This window comes from Heliangelus exortis, chromosome 3 (genome assembly GCF_036169615.1).
Source record: "Heliangelus exortis chromosome 3, bHelExo1.hap1, whole genome shotgun sequence".
NCBI classification, from domain to species: domain Eukaryota; kingdom Metazoa; phylum Chordata; class Aves; order Apodiformes; family Trochilidae; genus Heliangelus; species Heliangelus exortis.
The window spans coordinates 38,091,637-38,113,216 of record NC_092424.1 but is presented as its reverse complement, the minus strand read 5'-3'; the positions used below and the strand labels follow the sequence as shown (position 1 = coordinate 38,113,216).

Sequence of the window (21,580 nt, the reverse complement as noted above, 5' to 3'; positions counted from 1 at the left end):
GTGAGCATATAAAACACCCCCGGGAACTCCTGTGATTAAATTGAATTTGTGATAATGATTTGCACTGTGAACTTCAGAGAATCATTTAAAGCCCACCTGTGAACATTTACTTCCATCTTGGAGCAGCTATTTCACAGAATTAGTACTGAAACAATGTGATGACTCAGGTGAGTAAATGCTTACAGCCTGGGCCTTGATCTGTCTCTGCTTGTTTCTATAAAAAGAAATGGGATACTTACCTGTCTCACAAATTATTGTGAGGATCGGCTGTTTGATGTTTAAAATCTGTTAAGACACAACTTTTCATGGAGGAAGAACAAAGGAAAAGGCTAATTACAATTGGTCTTGTTTTGGGTTTCTTTTTGGGGCGGGGGGTTTGGTTTGTTTTTTTAAAGATAAACTAAGCATGCATATTTTCTGTCATTTCTGGGGTCTGTGATTTTTAATTTTGGATTTTATTCTTCAGCTAATTTATCTGTGGCAGCATATATTTAGAATTAAGCATGTATATTTTCAAATTCACCGGACAAATATACAAAAATACAAAGACAATGGGATAAAGCACATGTGTGTGTTTCTCTGGCCTGGTGCCCTGCTAATCACATGTGAGAAGCAGAGAATGACACACTGAAAACAGGTTGCTGTGTGAGGCAGAATCTGCCATGTGCCTGGAAGGGACAGCTACATGCAGTGAAGTCTGCTTTGCACTCTATTTTTTTTTTTTTTTTTTTTTTTTACTGGCATAACTTACACATCTGATACTGAAAATTTGATCCAGAACGTTTTACAAACAAACCCTAGAGGCTGTATGTATGCTAAAACAGCACTTTATGTTTTGTTTACATCCCTCACAGAAGACTGGTATGATATAAATTACTGGTTGAGAGATCCTATTTCTGTATTTGCTTTAGAAACGTGCTTATTTTAACTTCCTAGCTCTGGAATCTTAAAAAAGAAAAAGAAAAAAGAAAAAAGCAAGAAGCCTTAGAAAATTTTGAGCAGAACTGACCATTACTTTTTATTATTATCTTTAGCCCAAGAAGACATAGGTAACACCTTTTGCCCCTAGGAGACATGCTGAGATCTGTATAAAAGTTTTGTTGTCTGAACTTGTGACTTGATCTGAAAAGAATTCAGGCATCTAATTGTTACTGAAAGGGTCACACATTCACATTGACAGTCCCACATCTCTTTTTCAGACTTTTGCTTTGTATCAGCCTTGTTGATGATGAGCTCCTGGTGTGTTTTTGATTAATGTGTTTGTCCTGTTGAACAGGGAACTGGGGAATAAACTCCAACAATACCAACTATATCTCTAACACTGCTTCAAGCAAAAGAGGCCATATGAGTCTTAGCTGGTATTCAGAAATGGCATTTAATCATGAGACTAAGTTTCTCTCTGGTCTGAAGGGGCAAGGAAAAGGAGCCTCACTAAAGCAAGCACCTTCGTGTGTTGTGGGGTTGTATCTTCACTGTAGTCTTGTCAAAGGAAATGGTAGGTGGGTGTGCAAACGTTTTTGCGTATTTGTTGAAGACATATGCGTGCAAAAAAACTATATCTTAGATGAAAAGAAAAAAAGGAAGAATTGCAGTTCTTAGTGGCTCAGTTTGAACTGTTCTTAAAACTAGAGTCAAGTTCATCTGAATGATACAGTTGCTGCTGAGTGATGTGCAGAATGAAGGAGCTCACAATTCAGAAGCCTGTGCCTGGGCAACATAAATGCAGACCATGGAGACAGTCCTGTGAAGATGCTCATCAAGTTGTCTAGTGAATCTTTTTGATCTGAGTCACTAGTGAGTATTCTTAGGTCTTCATGAGCTGTGTCTGACCTGTATCTTGAAACAAGCCTCCAGTAATGTAGATTCTGCTTTTTTCTTCAGGTTGTTCTTTTCCAATGAATGTACAGCAAGGTAATTTGGTGAAGTAACTTAAATGAATGTTGCTGCAAGTTCAGCTGATGGGATCTCATTTCCACAGACCCCATACTCCAAATGCTTCTTTAATTATTTTGCTGGAATATGTTCTTCAGTCACCTTTTTGTCGACTGAACACAGACACGCACATTACTCTAAATCTTTCTAGAAGTGTGGTTTTAAGCCTTTTTTCTGTGTTCTCCTCTGGACTCTCACCACTTTGTCTGATGTTATCTTTTTTATATAACCTTTGAGACCTCATAATTGTTTGACTAGTGATAACAATAGACAAAATTCACTCCTGTTCGCACATTCCTGTAATAACATTTTTCATCCTTTGTGGCAAATTTTGCATCACGTTGTTTATTCACTTACCCTACGATGCACATTGAATTCCTCAAATCCTATTTTCTCAGTCTGGCACCTGTATATCATAGGGGAAGTGCTTCTCACTTGACTTTGATTTCAGACTACTTCTCAAATTCAGGAAGTTTTGTTTTCTAATTTTATTCTCCAAAGTAATTGCCCTTCCCCTAAGGTTTTTAGTTGGCCAATTTTATATGTATATTCATTCCATCATGGATTATATCAACAATCAAGCATCAGAACCCAGAACAGAGCCACTGATGGCTCTATTGATGTATTTTCTGGTTTTGCCAGGAAATCACTGGTAATTGTCCCAGACAGCAGTTTTTCAGATAGCTCTGCACCTGTTCTGTTGTGGTTTCCTGCTAACCTTGATTTTTGTGGTTTGCTCAGGAGCGCATCATGTAGAATATGTGAAGAGTTTGACTGAAATCAAAGTAAATCCCATCCAATGGTTTCTCTTTACACCTCTGTAGATGACTGTAGGAAATTAGGTTGGTTTGACAGTGTTTGTTTTCAGCAGCTCCATGCTGGTCATCCTCAGGCATTTAATTAGCTTTTAAATGTTTGTTTAGGCATAGTTGTTGTTGTTATTGTTATTATTATTATTATTACCTTTCTATTTATTTTATTGCTCTGCAATTTTCTGAATCCTCATTCTCCTGATTGTTTTCCCTTCCTTGCTTTCTACCCATCCTTTGGGGTTTCTCTTGTAATCCATGAATTCTTCAAGAGAATGGTCAATATTTCTTCGGACCCTCTGGAGTGAGTTCAGCAGGCACCACTGACAATTCTTTTACCTAAATATGTTCAAATGTACTCTTAGTTTTTTCATCCTTTCCCTTTGTTGTTGAAGTTAGTCTTGTTAAGTGTTTGATCACAACGGAACGTATTTGTGAATAGTGAAGCAAAAAGACATCAAATGCATCAGTAGTCTCCATCAGTGTCCATTATTTTAGTATTTCTAAGTAAAGAACCTTTTTTTTTTCCCCTTCATTTTTATTGCTCTCAATGTATTTACAGGGTCTTTTCTTACTGCATCTTTTCTTGCAGCATTTTGTATCCTCACACCAGAATAATTGTAAAATCACTGTCAGGCTAATAACCCATTAGTTCAGTAACTTTAACCAAACAATAACTGTTGTTTATTCTGCATGATAGGAAAATCTGAGAGAGACACAGAAAATACTGTCTAACTCTCTGTTATTGGTGGCTTTGTGGGGTTTTTTGGGCTTTACCAAGTATGCTTAAAAACAAACACAAAGCAAATGCATGAAAAAGGAGGGAAAGGTTTCAAAAGTTGCAGTTTTGGCACTGTTACTCTGGTAAACTTTGCTTGGATTGAGCTCTGCATATTTTAAGGGTGGTCATCAGCTGTACACACACTCCCATAAGGACCTGTTGCATAATTGTGATTGCTTTTTTTCTGTAGTGTTTGAGACATTCACATCTCTGGGCCACCATTTCCACCCTTGCTTTGGGTTCATCACCTCTTCAGTTTGCCAGTCTGCTACTTGTTACAGGGAAATCATCCCAGTTTTATTTAGGAAGGGGATTTCAGCTTTGGTGTTTTCCCTTCTCCTCTTTGTTTTTCTCCTTGGAAGGGGAAACATTTGGCCTGTTCTCGGAAAGTGACATTAGAAAAGTCCTTTGAAAGGAAGCAGTAAGAGCAGTGCATATAGCAAAACCTAGAGAGATTGTGGACATCCCAGAATGTCTGTTCCATTGAAATCCAAACTGTCAGGCTGTGTGGGTGGTCAGAGATGAAAAGGATGATCGGGTAGCAGAGAGAGGATAAAAAGGTAAGTGTAAATGACAGTTGAGTCTTTAACTATATTTAAAGTGGAAACTGTGTGTCAAGTGTAGGAGAGGAAAGATCCAAATAGAGATGAACTGGTGAAGCTTCATGGCATCAGCTTTCATGGCACTCTTTGCTGAAGATCTTTCAAAATCTTGGAGTTTTATACTTCAAATCCATTGAGCTTTGCTTTCATTGTTTGGAAAAGAAAACCAAAACAGAATCTTAGGGTGGAACGGTCTTGGCCACAGAAACTACACACTGGACAAAATCCATTATACGGAACTTTAGCCTATGCATGAAAAAAAGAATGTAATTGTGTTATATAAGCTGTTAAGTAATGCTGGTGTTGTTTCTGGTTTTAATTCTAAAAGAGAAAGAAGCACTTTGAATATGTAATTAACCTCTTCAAATTGTATGTGAAACTATGACCAATCATAATTTTATTTTGAAAATTGCACCTGTGGACTTCAGTGCATTGGAGAACATAATGGATGTTATAGAATAAAACCCAGAAATTTCAAAATACTGTTTTCAGCAGAGAAAGCTGCAAAGAGAATCCTGTAAATCTCATAGTTTCAGGTGTATGGAAATGTAACACGCAGAGTTTTACTTCCTGACTTGCTTGAGTGTGTTTTGCAGGTTTTAGTAGTAGTGATTTTTTTCATTATTTTTTAAAATGTTTCTAACTTTTTTATTTTTAGCAGATGTATACATCAGATGGTTATAGGGAAAAATATTTTCACAAAAAATGAGATCTTGTGGAGTAGTAAGAATTTTTATTATGTCTCTTTATGCCTGAAGCATTTGGTTTTGAAACACTGTGGGCACATAAGCATTAAAGAAGTAATGTTGTATATTCACAACATGATGTGTCTATCACTCCTCTTTGTCAGAATATGTCCCCAAGTGATACTTGCAATTGTAGAGTTCCTAATAGTTTACTCATCTTTATACTTCTGATGGCAACCTGGAGCAGTGATTTAATGTTCTGCCGGGACTACTTTCAGTGCTTGGATTCTTGAATGCTGGAACATGACTCTTGGTTTATTTGTGCTGTAGTTGTTTCACCTCCCTGCATTATTCCTTACATCACTGGAATAATAAAGTATAATTCTTCTAGGAATTAGAATGGGGAAAAGCTTTTCTCAGACATGCATACATTATAAGACTGGAGAAAAGGATTGTGATGAGCTCATAGGCTTTCTGGCAGAGGTGAGATATGGAAAGTCCTCTTGACTTCAGTTTCTTAGTTTTGAACTAGAATGCATTTTAGAAAATCCACCTCTTTTTCATAAGGTAACTGAAGTTCCAGTAACATTGCTGTTAACTTTTGCCCCATAATTCTAGCCTGAATTTATCTAGCTTATTTTTGTGTCCATTTTCTTTAATCTGCAAGGTTTAATACTCCAGTGTTGTATTAAGAGCTCATGTTTCATTGATTATAGAGTCAGAATCAAAGATTAATCCAGAATGGAAAAGAACTCTGCAGACATCTTGTCCATGTTCCCTATCCAAAGCCCTTGGTGCATCCCTAGAGGTTTCTCCAGTAATATTCTTGTCCTTCGTATGTTTGGAAATGAATTTGGGAGGATTTGCTCCCTGATTTGCCCCGGAAATTGTGAGGCTGATTAGCCTGACGTTTCTCATAGCCTCCTCCCCTTCTTTCTTGGACATGGGCATAATTGTCATAAGTTTTTAAAGATGAGCTTGCAGTGGCATCAGGTGGCTGCCCAGCACCCTTAGTCAGCATAAACAGCATGTCCTTTTCACATTCTGCTTTCCAGGATGAAGTCTTTACTCTCTAAATATGGTCTTTATTCTTTGTTTCCGTATTTATGTTCAGTAGCAGCAGGGCAGAGGTTTGGTCTTTTTTGGACTCTGCTTGGAAAACATCCAATTCAATTTAAAAACCTATCAGTTAGCTGATCTTTCATATACTTAATGTATTACATTAAATATGGAGTGTTCTTGTTTCTAAACAAAATATTACGCAGCATCAAATTGCATACTTCCAGGCACTTTATCATCTCTGCACCTTTGTTAACCCTGTAGTGCATAATGTCATAAGTACATATCTCAAGTTAGAATGGCAAGACCATAGGCACTTTTCATTGATAGAGTCCTTCTTTAATTATTCACTCAAAATAGCTGTGTTCCTTGTTCTGTAATTTTGCCCAGGACTGATTTCAGGTGACAGGTCTCTACCTACTTACATCATGTTTATTTTCTTTCTAACCTCTAGAGTAAGTGTTCAAAGAGTTATTCAACATTTATGTTGATGGTAGAAATTGCTTCTTGACAAATATTCTCTGAAGGTGTTGGCCTGAAGCTTATGCAGGGTGGCTGCTTTAAAAAGGTCTAAAGCAGACTAAAGCAGTTCCTAAAGTTCCTAAAGCAGACTTTAGGAACTTCTCTTTAACATCACCCTTGGTTACATTTAGAATGAAAAACAAATGTCATCATCATCATTAAATGGTATGACTTTATCTTCTGCCTTATTTTCAAGATACAGGAGAGAGAAATTTATTGGATGCTTGTACCCTTTTACATCAGTGTTGGCAACTCATCATTTTCATTTGCTAATCAAAAGGAAAATTTCTGTGACTCCCTTTCTTCCTAACAGTTTTTTTAAAAAAAAAAAACCAAAAAAAACTTTTATTCCCATCTCAAATAATTGCCAGTTTCTTCTGTCTCCTCTTAGTTTTCCTTTAATTCCTACTTGCAGTGCATCATCACCTCTGTTAAGTGTCTTACTGATATATCATGTAACAAAAGTAATAGAATTCATTTATATACATATTTCTACACATTCCCATTCCATTTACATTGCAAGGCCTGATCTGTCCATGTGTATATCCATAGGCTGATATTTTTTTCCCCTCAGTGTTATTAATGGTTGCATCTTTTTTCTCTGCTTAAGCCATTCTGAGTATGTGTACCTGTTTTTCCATGGAAGGCTGTTTTCTCTCTTCCTTGTACCATTTTTTTTCTGCATCTACGTAGCCTTCTTTCTTGATTGTGAGTTATGAGGCTGTTGTTGACAGTTTTTAATTATCTGACACATTTCTTACTCAGACTCCTTATTTTTCCTTTTTGGTACATAAACATTTTTAGTTTGGGTGAAATCACTCTCCTAAAAAAAGCCTCAAAGTATTATAGATTATTTTCTTTGTATAGTAAAAATAATCATGTCTTGATCATTTCCATGAAGGCACACATGACTTTTTAATGTGGTCAGTCTATTTTTATCTTTCAAGATGATATCCAATGCTGACTTTACATTGTTATAGACTTTCAGAATTTTGACAAACAGGTTTTGGAAATTCTGAGGAAATAGTGCCTACAATTTATGGCTGTATTGAAAAAAAAATATTGCAAATTAAATATGTAATATTGGTGAAATTACATTCACCCAGTGTTCACCATTGTGCATTCTCTGTTTACCTGAGTGGGGTTTACGTCGTTTCCCCAGCCAAGATAGACTTTAAGTATTTTCAGGGAAGCAAGAAATTTGAAAGATGGATAGAATTATTTTTTAGTTTGTACTCTAAATCAAAAGGTATATAAGCACATGCTTTTGATTAGCTAATAAGCAAAAAAACCCACAAAGCTCCAGGCTTCATCTTCTGATATGCTAATTCGCAAAATAAAAAAGAGCAATGAAACTCTCTATAAATGGAAAGCCCTGAACTTCTGACAACAATAAACTTGCCAGAGTTCTGAGAACCATCTCTTATCTCAGCAAATCCTTCCAGCCTTGACTGTCATATTACCCAGTTTTATTCTTCATTGCTTGTCTTTGATCATCTGCTGCATATTCCCATGGGAGAAAGTTATGCCCATTTGCCTGTGAGCTACTCACAATGTTTACTGAGTTTATGCACTTTCTATCAAGGTTTTAAAAGCACTTCTGCTTGGATAAATTGAGTAATCCTTTCATTAGCTTTATATATGCAGCTCTCTGTTCTTTTTAACGACAATAAGGAATTACAGTATTTACTTTATGGGTGGACTTCCAAATTGCTATTTTTTAAGTATATTTTGTCAATGTTTTCATTCCAACTGGATTAGAAAACCTAGCTTATATCAGGTTTTTTTTTTCCAAAGAGGCAGCAAAAGATTCCATTAGTGTGTAACATGTTAAAATAAATGACATCTTATTGATTGTGACATCTGACAAGTTATATATCATATCAACTATTTCCCAGGAGGGACTAATAGTCAGTATTGTTGGTACTGTCTGCCTTAAAGTGGTATATTTTTGCAATCAATCCTTAAGCAAGTGCTTAAAATGGCTATTTTAATGCAAATCCTTCCATTCATTTTTTATTTTTAAAATCCAAATTATTATTCACATTTTTTCTTACCTAGTTTTCCAATTTAATGGTGTGACTAATAAATATATAAGGTGCAAAGCTGACTTAACTCAGTTAAGTACTCAGTGACTAACGCTGACAAAACTGGCAGGTTAGGCATGTGCTGGGTAAATCTTGTTGGCTGTTAATTTCTCTTCTTATTTTTAGGCTGTCTATATATTGTAAGTTCCTCCATATGTGTAAATTGTTCTAAATGTAATATAAGTAAGTATAAGTTGTCCATTTGTGAGAGTATTATTGATTCCTCAACAACTGTTTTCTTATCATAGCAGACAATAATTTTAGGAGAAAGAAGCATACACAGTGGCAAGTGGATCCATAGCTTTAGAAGGACTCCAGCTTACCACTGGTCTCTTTGTGATAAGTATGAAGGGAAGGGAACAACCTGGTGAGCACTACAGGTCCTGTTAGCCTGCTGATTCCTGGGAAGATCAAGAGTGCTTTTCATGCCTGAATTCAAATATTGAAGTCCATTTGTGATACAAGCTCCATTTAGAAAGCAGGGCAAACAGAAATGGGAACATTTTGAAAGAAAAGGCTGTTTATTTTTCTTTCGTCAGGAAGATTTAATTTCATGCATAGATTAAAAATTAGTTTTTATTGTTGTTATTATAATATGCCATGACAACAACCTTTAAAAAATGGAATTCTGGCTTCTCTGGAAGAAATTTGGAACAAGACTGGGGACCATCTTAAGCTTTCATTTAAAATTAAAACACTGAAGCCTCTGAATGATGTAGTCAGATACACTGCTCTTTGCAGCGTTCGCACACTGGTGGGGACAGAGGCCACCTCTTTGCTGTGCCAACCTCGAGTGCATTGCAGCCTCATTTCTGTGTCAATTCTCTGTGTGCAGAGCATGAAGAGCTTCTGTTTGAAAAGAATAGGCTACTCCTATAGTCAGGAATAAAGAGGAAAAATGCTGCTTTGAGATAAGCTGGAGCTACTATTTCCTCTGCGTGCATCTTGCAACCTGTGAACCAGAAAATGATGCTGCTTCTTTCTTAATAATTATGGAGGAGAGGTAGGTGGTTTACAAAAAAAGCCATATTGCAAAAACATCTTAATAAGTGATGCAAAGTTTTCTTACTGAAAACTGCACCGGTTAATATTCTTTATCTATTGAGGACAATTCTTTATCTATTGAGGATCTATTGAGGACTGAAATGCATCGGTTGCCTAATATTGGATCAATGTGGTGAAACTCTTTTCAAAACCCTCTAATTTCAAACCTTAAAAACTGAGTGCAAAAGGGCTATCCAACCTGCTGGTTTCAGGTAAGACAGAAGCCTGCATGACCAGCACTAAGCAGTTCCAAAATATTTGGGATGAAATAATATGCAATTGCTATCCATGAGGATAAAGTAGATTAGGGTTAGGTAAGAAAATCTTGTTGCAGAGGTTGCATTCCTCAGTATTAAGAAGGTAAAGTGGACAGAGCTTTTCTTTCTGTGTATGTGTTATCTGGGCATTCATTTAGGAGCCACGCGCCAGGTTATTTACAGTTTAATTTCATTGCAGTGTGCAATCCAAAAATACAGAATAGGGAAAATTACCAAATTCAGCAGATTAAGTATTTCTTTACTGCATTGTACAATGTCACAAATACTAATTATTTGTAAACTAACTGAACAGCAGATGCAGTGATATCCTACTGTAAGAGAGCCACATCAAGTGCATAGCTGGAAGCCTCCAGTGTTTCCACAGCAAGGCATTCACTATGACTAGCTGCTTTAGCCCACAGCTGCATACTGGGAAAGATTCCACATTTTCCTGGTGGTCATCTTGTTTTACTAGTCCAACCCTATATGACAGGACCATCTTCTACTCCAACATCATTTAATGGTTTTGCAGCTCGACCGCAGACTGTAAATCTGCCTGGTAGGCAAAGGAGAGCATGTGCACAGACTAATACATAGTCAAAATTCCTTGACCCTCTTGTCAAAGACTGCAATGTTTAACCACACAGAGGTCTCACAGCCAGAACTTTACCCGGGTGTGATTCAGGGATTCTCCAGTGCTGTGAGTCTACAGATGTATTTCTGCATCATACTGCTCATTTCAATGCTGAACTCCTGGTTCTCCTGTCAGATCTTATTAACTTGTGTAGGTCTGTGAATTTACCATCATTTAGCCAGTCGCCTGTTGGAACCTGCCCAAAGCATAAGTATAGGTGGTGTTAGCAACAGAAAATTTAATCAAGCAAAATTCTTCCATTCAAAACCAAAACTTTATTACTGTTCATGATACAGAAAGGAAAAAGGGTTAGTTCAGTAATTGGAAGGCAGAGCTCATAATTCAGAAAATCCAGTTTTCAAATCCTCAATAATAAATTTGAAATCCTAGTTTTAGTGCATGTTCATTGGCTGTCCTTCAGTTCTGTGATACAGCTTAGCCTTTTTCTCATGAAAAAGATAATTTATTAAATGTATTCTGAGTTATATGGAAACTGTTGTATGTTACAGCTGGAAAAGTTTTTCCCTTCAAACCTTTCAGTTAACTGTATGTGGCAGCTCCTTCAGTTTTATACCACAGTAGATCAGATGCACCAACCCACTTCCAAGATAAAAGTAGTTTGAATGTGGTCATGTTCTTTAAAAAGGCACATTCCAGATGTGCATTAACTGCTTCGCTACCACCAAAAGAATGATGTAAATGCTAAGGTAGCCCAGCATTTTTTTTGTGAAGTAGCAATAGTCTACTACTAGAACAGCAAGGGTTAACAAAATCTGTTTTTTCCACATGTGCTCAATGTTTCCTCTATTATCTTGGCACAACTTGAGCTTTGTAAAATAATAACAACATGCTGCTCAACAAGCTTTATTTATAACTGTCTCATACTAATATTGCTCTTTAGTTGTAATTAGTAAAAATAGAAATGTATGTGTCACTAGTCACTTTCCAATGGATTTAAAGAAAGATAAATAAATTTTAAAAAATTCTATAAACAGATCTTCTAATAAGACCCCTGTAGCACAGACTTTTACTGATGACATTTCTGGCTTTTGCCTCAACAGTTCCGTAGTTAATTATTTTTAAAAAGAAAGTTCTCTTTGATTTTTGAATAAATGCAGTAGCATAAATAAAACCTGAAGTTAGTGAGCTTGGGTACAAAGATTTCCTGCCTGGATTCCCTACCCGCTAGAGATGAACATAAGTCTCAGATCCCAAACCCCTGCCAGCAAGAGACAAATGACTGATTTTGGTTGCCCTTAATTGGGTTCATCGGTGTGGGATGGTTGTGTGCAGTAATTCAAGGTGGGATTCAACAGAGTATTAGCTTCTCTGCTTTAACTCTCATGTGAACATACGTGATAAGCACTAAGAGTGCCATTGTGCAGTGTGGCCTGCTGGATTCTGTAAAATTAACTTGGGGGACTTCAGTTTGCTTGCATTAGCATGATGATGCAGAAGGATTCAGCTTATGGGGATCCTTGATGTCCTCTGCAGTTTGGGTGATACTACCCTGTAGTACCACTCGAGTGTCAGGCATAGATGATGGGATCCAGATGAAGGACAGTATGCAAGGAAGATACAAACCCAGTAACAATTGGAGAGATTTCATGGGATTCATTCATTTTCATGGAGTAATCCCCAAGGCAGATTAAGACCCCTGTCACAGAAGCACATTAAGGCAGGCAGCAATCAACCAGCTAGGGATGCTGCTGTTAGCACAAACATTGCACCAGCGCTTTCCTAATGACATCTTGCTAAAAGCTGTAACTTTCAGAAAACTGCTCCTCTATGGGAGCATCTTTTCAGACAAAACACTGGGGAAAGGGCAGCTAGAAAAGGAACAATTGGACAAAATCCTTTCTCACTTGTGCTGGGAAAAGGGAAAGGAGCTTAATACTGTTGGAAGTATGCAGGATTAGTAGTTAACTGTGCTTTATAAACATAATGAAACTACCATGAGCACATGCCATAACAACTTTGTAATATATAGATAGCCAATGGTGAAATTTTGTGGGGTAAGTAAAATTCAGCTGAAGAGAGGACACACAACTCTACAGATCAGCATGTAGATACTCAACCATTTATGACAGCCTGTTGTTCCCATGGTAATCTTTCTATCATACTTTGGCAGGTAAACCTTGTGTTAGTATTTTTAATGTCAGTATTGCCAGTACATAAAATGGTGGTACTTCAGTTTTTTACAGTTGCCTCATTAACATAATGCTACTGAAAGAATCCCTGGCAATGGTTTTAAGGATCTAAGACAAACATCACAAGTTTTAAGGAAATGGTCAAAGTCCTTACCTCATTGTACAGCCAGAATGACTATTCTAAGAGCTAATAAAGGCAGTGGTAATTTCTTCCTCATGGAAGCCTGTCTTGATTTCTTTCTTTTGCTTCTAAATGATAAAATAAGCTGAGAACAGCAAAAGATTTAATTGGGTCACTAATTAAATGTCAGGCATGGGCTGCTTGTTAAAATCGAAGGTTAATCGGCAGTAAGAGCATTTGTGACAGAGAGGAACCAATGTCTAGAGATTTGCAAAGTAAGATCAATTTTTAGGGAATACGTTGCTATCCATCCACAAAATGCACTGATAGACTGCTTATCACTATTTTTTAGTTTATAGTATTGCCAAACACAGAGATCACATAGTTTCTCTCTCAGTAACAGTTCCTTTTAAAATCAGGATATTAAAAGACACAGTAATTACTGTGCTGAGATTGCTGCTATCTCACCAGCATATTTTTGTTCAGATTCTGACAAAGAGATAGGTTTTGTGTTCTTAAAAGAGCTGTTAAAGTATAATAGAAAATTTAAGTCCCAAATTTTTTACACTGGACTGAGAAGTGGGCTTATTTGTGCAGTGGTACTTAGGAATTTGTGGTTCATGTGATTGAAGAACCTGACACTCTTTAATATATTACAGAGCTCCTTTTTGGCATTGACTAATATCCCTATTTTATAGATGGGGAATAGAGTACAAAGAGATCAAGGTATGTTGACACTCCCAGTGGGAGTTCAGCGTAGATAAAAGCTTTAGAGGAGCTATTTAGCCCTGGAAGTGTATGGAAGCTCTGCTTAGATTCCTCTACCCTGGTTTTCGTCAAGGTAAATGAACCTTCATGCCAGTGTAGTTAGGACTGCTAGCTCATGCGTATTTCTGGAAGAAATTTGAAAATATCACATTCTCTCAGGTAGCAGAAATATGGATCTTTTTATTTCAAGGATGAAACTGTTCAGAATGATTTAACTTGTGATAATGCTGATAGATATACTGGGAATTATAAACCATGCTTTTGAATGTATATGTATAGGTATTTGTATATGTACTTGTGTGTATGAATCTAAAACTGAGTTTCTTTAAAAAGAGGAGACATTGAGAATGAATGGCAGGCGAATTTCAGGATTTTTAAACTATAGTTTTAAGAACCCTTGAGCCAAAGGATGCTGGAGATAAAATCATAAATCTCCAAATAACACAAGCACATTTCAGTGCAATTTTGGCATTTTACTTCACTGAATATGTTTTTTGAAACAGAACAAAACCATCCTATCACTGTGTTGTGCTGAATTCTTTATTACCATCATGATGGTGGGCAGCAATTCCTTGAAGGCCTCTTATTAGCTGGGTAGTGTATTAGTATTAATTGGGTGAGATAGATCAAGTAGTGCCAGAAGACATTCAAAGATGACATTCTTGTAGCCTTAAGGTAAGTTTATTATAGGCTGAAAGCTTTTTGCCTTCATTATGTCAGACTTAATGGCTAGTTCATCAGTTCATCTATTGTTGATATAAAATAGAGATCAGATGGTCTGTTTTGCAAAGGCAGGTGACCTGCTTTGATCAGGATCCCCAGAGTTTACAGTCAAGCCTGTGTTTCCACTTAACAGAAAGTCATCTGTCCTGAAGAGTTTCCCACTCGTTTATCACACAGATAGCTTCTGGTGCTGCTAATCTACCTTTTCCTTCTCCTGTCCAAAACTCAAGTTGGTAGTTGAGAATAAAGCCTTAATGTTTTATACCAAACCAAGTTTTTCTAGTATTTTGAATTCTGCTTTTGAGCAAATGTATGTTTCTCTTTCCAATGTTGACAATCATCTTCAGTCAGGGAGATGCTTCTTCTGAGATGTGAAATCAGCAAATGGAAAAGCTCCCCAAATCCTTGCAAAGCAAGACCTGGATTCATGAAGGCATCTTCTCTATTTTTGCTTACTCAGACTAGATGGATTTTAGTAGAAAAGTATTTTAACTTACTAAAACTGCACTACAGGATTGCTACTGTAAAGTAAGGCATACATTTATATGCTTTCCTGGGTCAGGGACTACTCCATCATGTTCAAATTGGATCTCAAAACCTTTGTAACTGCCAAGACATTGCTCAAATATGTTCTTCAAATGTGCCAAGTTCCAAACCTTTTCCCTGCAAAGGCAAAGGAAGGAAGGATGATTCTTTATATGAGAAAATTAGTTATAGCACATATATTAAGTGTACAGCCATTGTATTGTTACTGCTTAGATGGATGAAATCAGCTCCTCCTACACCACAGTTGTTTACTTACCAAACCCTGATCAGACTGAGTAATTATACCCCAGTTCTTTTCCGTCTTTCTTCCAAAAAGACTGGAAAATGGTGCAAGCCTTAATTGGGGTGAAGAAAACATTGTCGTCTCAAATGATGAATTCTAATTTCCATGGCTGCCAAAGGAAATACAGAGGCCTTCTGCAGTTTGGATTGAAAGAAGTAGTAATCTACTCAGGTTCCTATAATGCTCTGAAAGGGGTGGAAAAAGAACTACACAAAAGCATTTAACTAGGCTGTACAGACGGCAGTACCAAATTAAGATGGCTCTAGCGCTTTGAGGTCGTATTACTCTCTCTGTAGCTCTGACTCATAAAGTAATTTAGGATGAAGATTTAGTAAAAACCTGCAAAATCTGACAGTTTTACATTACAGGTCACCCATTGTCAGAGCCTTATTCTTGCTGTGGGGTGCTCTGTTTCACGAACACTCGTGCAGAAATCTATCCGAAATGTATTATCTAAGGTCTTACTAAAATTCGAAGGAAGAGTTCATCTAAAATTTAGCATGTTTGGAAGCCAGAGTTTTTATGCTGAAGTCTGGCTTCTTTCAACCTTCAGACTTTCTCTGCAGGTAAATCTCTCTGAAAGTTCATTCTGAGTTTGAACAAAACTGCTGTGAATAACAGCTCTTTCTAAGAGAGAATTACAGTGTTTCACTCGGAGGTTGCCCCATGTTAGGTCAGCGTATTTTGGATGATTTTTTATGCCACTTATGTGACCAGTCTTTCTCACCTTTGTTTTCTAGTGCTCGTAGAAATGCAAACTGGGATTTCTGATGGAAGTTACAGATAGAGTGGTCTGGTTTAATGGTGTGGAGTTTGCATTTAAGCTTGTAACACTATGGTACATGGTAGCACCAAACGATAGACCTTTTCTTAAGAAGTTTTCAAGGCTCTGGACTTGTGGGAGGGGTCATTTGGAGGGTTTTAGTCATTAATCTTAAGCAAGTCACCTGTAAAAGCAATTGCTTTTTAATTTTTGGTTAAAACCCTTGCACAAGTGATGTGTTACATGGACCAAAAAAATGTCTTGTTATTTTTTAATTTGAAAATGATCAAAGTTTTTTTAAGGTCTGGGTCTTCATAATGACTAACAACTCTCAAAACCTGACCAAATTCTGATAATTTTGAATCTTCCTCCTATTGACTTGATCTTCTTCAGTTATGAAAATGCCTTCAATATTGTACCTAAAAAAAAATCTGAAATTTTTATAAAACACCTGATCATTGGTGATGAAGTTGCTGATACAGGAAAGCTCTAAGTTGAATCTCACAGATAAATAAGGTTGGAAAAGACCTCTTAGATCATCAAGTCCAACTATCAACCCAACACCCTCAGTCAACTAAAACCATGTCCTCAAATGCTGTGTACACATTTTTTTTAACACTTCCAGGGATAGTGACATTACCACTTCCCTGCGCAGTGGGTTCCACTTCCTGTCCATTTAGGACTGGATGGCTACCAACTGTTAGGAAGTGTGTGGGGTTTTGCATGATTAAAAGAATGTTATAATCTCCCTCTCTGGTGTGTAGCACTGGTCTCGGTCTTTCATCTGTGTACAGAAAATAGAAAGCTTGGTGTGAATATTGTTGGCTAATAATGAAGTTACCTGGAGCATGATCTCTGTTATGATAAAAGACTGAGTATTATATGTATAGTGTGTACATGATTAAATTGGATAGTGAAATAAAGTTTGCATTTAAAACCCTCTGGGTTTGTGATACCAAGTCTATTTTAAAACTCTGGTATCATACTAATGGAAGGGAATGTACATATCCTTCCACTATATTGACAGCAGCTTTTTCACTTTGTTAAAATTCTGTTTATTTTACTTACTCTGTTGTGATGTTACGTATATAGTAAATGTTTTAATTACATCTCACTCATTTAGCACCTGTGAATCTGAGTATTGAGCAGCTCAGTGCCCTACAGATGATAAATAAATCAGATGATGAAGAAGAGAGGAGTTTGTCATCTCTTCATTAGAGAAACATCAGAGGTCTGAGTTCAGAAGGGAATGTAAAGTGAACTTTCCTCTTGATTAGTGAAGTCCACCTGTTACTACTTGACAGTGGGGACAAATATTATAAGGGGCAAATATTACGATTTGGAAAGATGTTTTCTGCTTCAGGAAAGCATGACAAATGAGAATTACAGCATACCACGTATTTAATTGCATTTACTATGACATCTAACAGATGCTGGGAGAAAATGGGATCGATAGTTTTGTGTCCCAAGGGAAGGTCAGCTCACACCAGATGTACCAGTTTTCTTCCCCCTTTTTATAACATAAAAAATGTGCTGTGAATTGATTTAAATTTTACTTCAATCTCCCCAGAGGAGTATGTATGTAATAGTTTTTTAGCTTTACTGACTATGTAGGTACCATTCATTTACCCAAGCTCATTCCACCATGCTAATGAAGTAATCTTATTCTGAAAGAACAAGCCATTAGGAATAAAGTTTTTATATACAGAAGCATAACATTTCTTAATGGGCTATGCACTGCCTTTTGCTAGTGAACACCAGGGAGTTTAAAATAGAAAAGAATGCATCTGTGCCAGTTGTGTACCTTTTATTTGATTTATTTTATCAAAAATGCAAAACTCAAGTTAAGTTTGGTACTGACTTAGAAACTGGAATGAAAAACACTTTTATATAGGAATATAAAGTGTAACATGATGTGTCATGCAAAATGTCATTACTGTAGCAGTGGAAAGAAAAATGAAAACTTTAGGAAGAGACAAAGCTGATAGATGGTGTGTTATCAAAGATGAATTTTGACACCTGCCTATCTTTTGATCTTGAATAAAGAATCTACTTAGTTCTGAGGGTTTTTTAATCCTTACTTTACAGGCATATTTCCCACCAGATAGCTGAAGCTCTATCTTAAAAATGTCAATGGTTTAAGAAAATATATAATTAATCAGTGTGTTCACCTTCAAATTTCAGGCTGTTGACAACAGGGCAAGGTACTATATCTCTGCTTAGATGGAAGTTAAATCTGCAGGATGCTGTCAAACATTTAATTTGATGAAAGAATGACTTTGCAGATGGGTCCGTCATTTTTGGATACCACCTGGGAATTAAGTGTTATGTAAAGGTCAACTGTATTTGTAGAAATCTGTAGTCTCTTGGTGCTTGGAAAAAGATTTCCTGGAGAAACTGTTTATTAACTCTATGGTGTGATATGTAGCCTCATACTTTTGATCACACAGAGCAAGTGGCTATCAAAGAGAGGGCATTGCAAGGTCATTAAATTCCTTTTCATGCCGGGTAATCATACCCTCTGTGGATAACTAGTTGCCCTGTACTCCCCATCTTGCAGCAAGATAAATTGCAGAATCCCTCCCTACAGGTGCCCTTATTGATTGTAGTGTGTCACATTTGAAGGTCAATCATTCACTTATGGCAAATACAAGGTGTGCAGTTGGTTATTACTGGGTGGATGTCCCCTTTCATCTGGCATCACCAAAATGTTAGGATGAGGAGACCTCATTTTGTTTCCCTTCTGAAACGGTTTCCTATGTCACAAGCAGTTGGTCCTGTTTTTATTTACGCCAATTAGCAGTCTAAACGATGCTGGCAGATTCTATTCAAAAGTGGCTGTCCTTTCATGACTATCAGCCTTTGATGACTTTTGATTACTTGCAATTTGATTTACCTGAACTATGAAGATCATAAGAATTCAGGTGCACTTGACAAAATAGAAGTAAATGATGTTCCCTGAGACTTTGGATGATGTGAACAAATAGTCATTGAAAGGGTCAGGCTAAGAACTGGGGATACAGAGGATCATCATGATCCAGTGGGTTTTGCCTTAGGTGTGATTAGAAGAATTGATGACCATAATTGCTATTCCTAGTTTAATTATCTAAATCTGAGTTTGAATAATGTTCTTAGCAGTAATGGGAATCTGATAATTTCTGGTGAGTTTTCAATGTCTTTCCAATCCCTCACAAAGTACAGTCTTTATGCAGCATGAATAAGGGAGTCTTATATCTTTCTTGCAATAAAAAAGCTGAAGATGGCTCCTTTAAAACATCCCCTTTTTGGCTTCTATAACCCTCATGCAGAGGACATGGGCTGTGTAATAGCTAAGAGAGAAACTGGCTGCAAGGACAAAACAGATCTGAGGTGAAGTTGGAAAGGGGATATCGAAGGCAGGCAACTCAAGCCAGTGTGTACACTCAATGAATAATAAGACATAGGCAGCTCTGTTTTTTATTGTGAGGTAGTGTCCTTGGAAGATTGGTTCAAATCCTTTGTGTCCTTTATGTCTTCTATTTTTTTTTTTTTTCATGGAAATCGAAGATACAACATGGTAACAAGAAAATCAGTCTTGGCAAGTTAATATTATGGGGGTTTAATAGTTTTACAAAATCAGTTCTCAGTTTCAAGCCTGCAGAAGTAATTTTTTTAACTGGATTATAGATGCTCAACAGTTCTTTTAACAAGGGCCTTACCCCACGAGAGAAGAGAAGACCATCTGGGAAGACTATATCATTCAGGGCTTTCCAGAGAGAGTAATACGAGCATAATGTTTAGACTCTTCCTAAGGGCTTTGTTGTGTCTCTTTTCAGTAGATGTGGGGAGCAAGTTGTAAAGATGTTCACTTGGTGTAATGAATAGTCATTAGCTGATGTTGCCATAAACAGATCAGAGGGTGTTCCTTGAATAAATGCTTCTTACTTCAAAAACCCACCAGATCTTTCTCCCCCTCAATTTATCATACAGAATGTGCAGGGGAAAAAAAGAGTTCAAATAATCTGCTTATCCAACCAGAAATGTATTTCTCTCATAAACGCATGTTTCCCAATTTTATTAATCCTTTTTGGTGGGGGGGTATTGTTTTGCTGGTTTTTTGTTTGTTTGTTTGTTTTGCAATTGTTGAGGGTTTTTAGCAAAAGAAATGTGAAACATTTTAGATATTTCTTTCCTACTGCAACAAAGATCAAATTGTTTTTATTGTTTGAAAGTGTTCTCTTTTGGTTTAATGACAGTTTTCCCACACTATTCAACTGTACCGGATCAGGACATTACAGTGTAATGGATTTTTCTGAGAAAGGCATGAAGTACTGGTAATATGACCTGACTGCTTGAAGTTACTGGATTAGACCCATAATCTGACACAAGCCAATTAACCTGGTTTTACTCTGGGCTCATAAAATATGAATTATGATGAAGTCTTTTGAATAATTGAATAATAGATGTGGAGTCTAGCAGTATGAAATACAGGCAAATTAGTTTTATTGGGGAGGAAAAAACCTCAAGGCTGCAGACGATATTCTGGGCCTTTGCTGTCCCGCCTGTTTTTTTGTTCACGAGCGGTACAAACATTGATTAATGAGATCAGTAAAGATGTGACAAAGCTTCCACTGCTGCTGCCTCATGTTTGTTTTCCCTTTTGATGACACATTGAGCAAGAGATGGAATCGTGTCCAAAAGATTGTAAGTGATAAAATATTGCAGTCATGAGAGAAATGTAGTGTAAATGCCATCTTTTAGTTGTGATTTCTGTCTTCCATCAGCAAGAAATGATTGAGTCTACCAAATATGAGAAGGTGCTGAGTCAGGGTGGTATTGCAATGGATTTTCATATAGACTGCTGCCTATACAGCAACCATTTTAGCAGGGATAAGGCACAAGTGTCTATATTCTGTCTGTATGGGATTTCAAGCACCTTGAGAAGTTCTTTCCTCTGGCTGCTGTTTGTGGTGGCTAGAACTGGTATGAAATGACTTCGTCCCTATTTTGCAGAACAAAGAAAAATTATATGACACCCCAGAATACTGGAACAAGAACAGAAGTTAGTCACATAGGCAAGTTGAACATTTTGAAAAAAGAAATAATATGAAAGTGTGTGATTGAGAAAAAAGGGAAACCAGTAAAGTAAAGGAGCTTTTGAGTGTGTGTTATACTGTAGTTAGAGGAGCCATGGTACTGTATACTTGAAGAGAAAAAGGCCTGTGAATTGCTGATTTAGGAAAACGGTGCTGCAGTTCTTTAATCAGAGTGATCTACTTATGTATGGTTTCCTCACTTATAACAGGACTACTCACACAGAAGGATATTGTATGTTTTGTGTAGCTGCTTCAAAGCACAGCCTTAAAGGTGGTAGTTGAGTTGTGAGGAGTTTATCTGCAGAGAAATCACTGAGAGCGCTTTTTAAAAAATCCCAGATGGCAGAAGCACAGTCAGGTACATGGAATGCCACCAACATTGTGCAAATGGTGTTAGTGCTTTTCTCTCCTACAAACGTCCATACCGGCTGAACAGGATCTAAAGGGATTTATAAGAAATCCCATCTTACCACGATCACCTCTGCTGAGATCACTGGGCTAAACTTGCTCTTGTATCAAGGCTCATCATCTGGCTCCTGTCTTCTGCCCCTGTCCTTGCTCATGCTTGTAGTGTTGTTGCCATTTCTAATGCATAACTCTAGGAATGAGCTGAAGCAATCAGCTGAAGCAATCTCTCACCAATGCCACAGGCTACAAAACACTCTGCAAAAGGAGGGGTCCCATGGGGAATTTGGTGGATGTGGGTGCACACAGAGTACCATTGCCATCTGCATTTTA

At 37.1% G+C, this 21,580-nt stretch overlaps 1 protein-coding gene across 10 annotated transcripts in view; it reads left to right on the top strand.

Annotated features, from left to right (window-relative positions):
- The window catches only part of MACROD2 (mono-ADP ribosylhydrolase 2), an 870,286-nt gene that overhangs the window by 707,603 nt on the left and 141,103 nt on the right, over window positions 1–21,580 (top strand). The window lies entirely within an intron of this gene.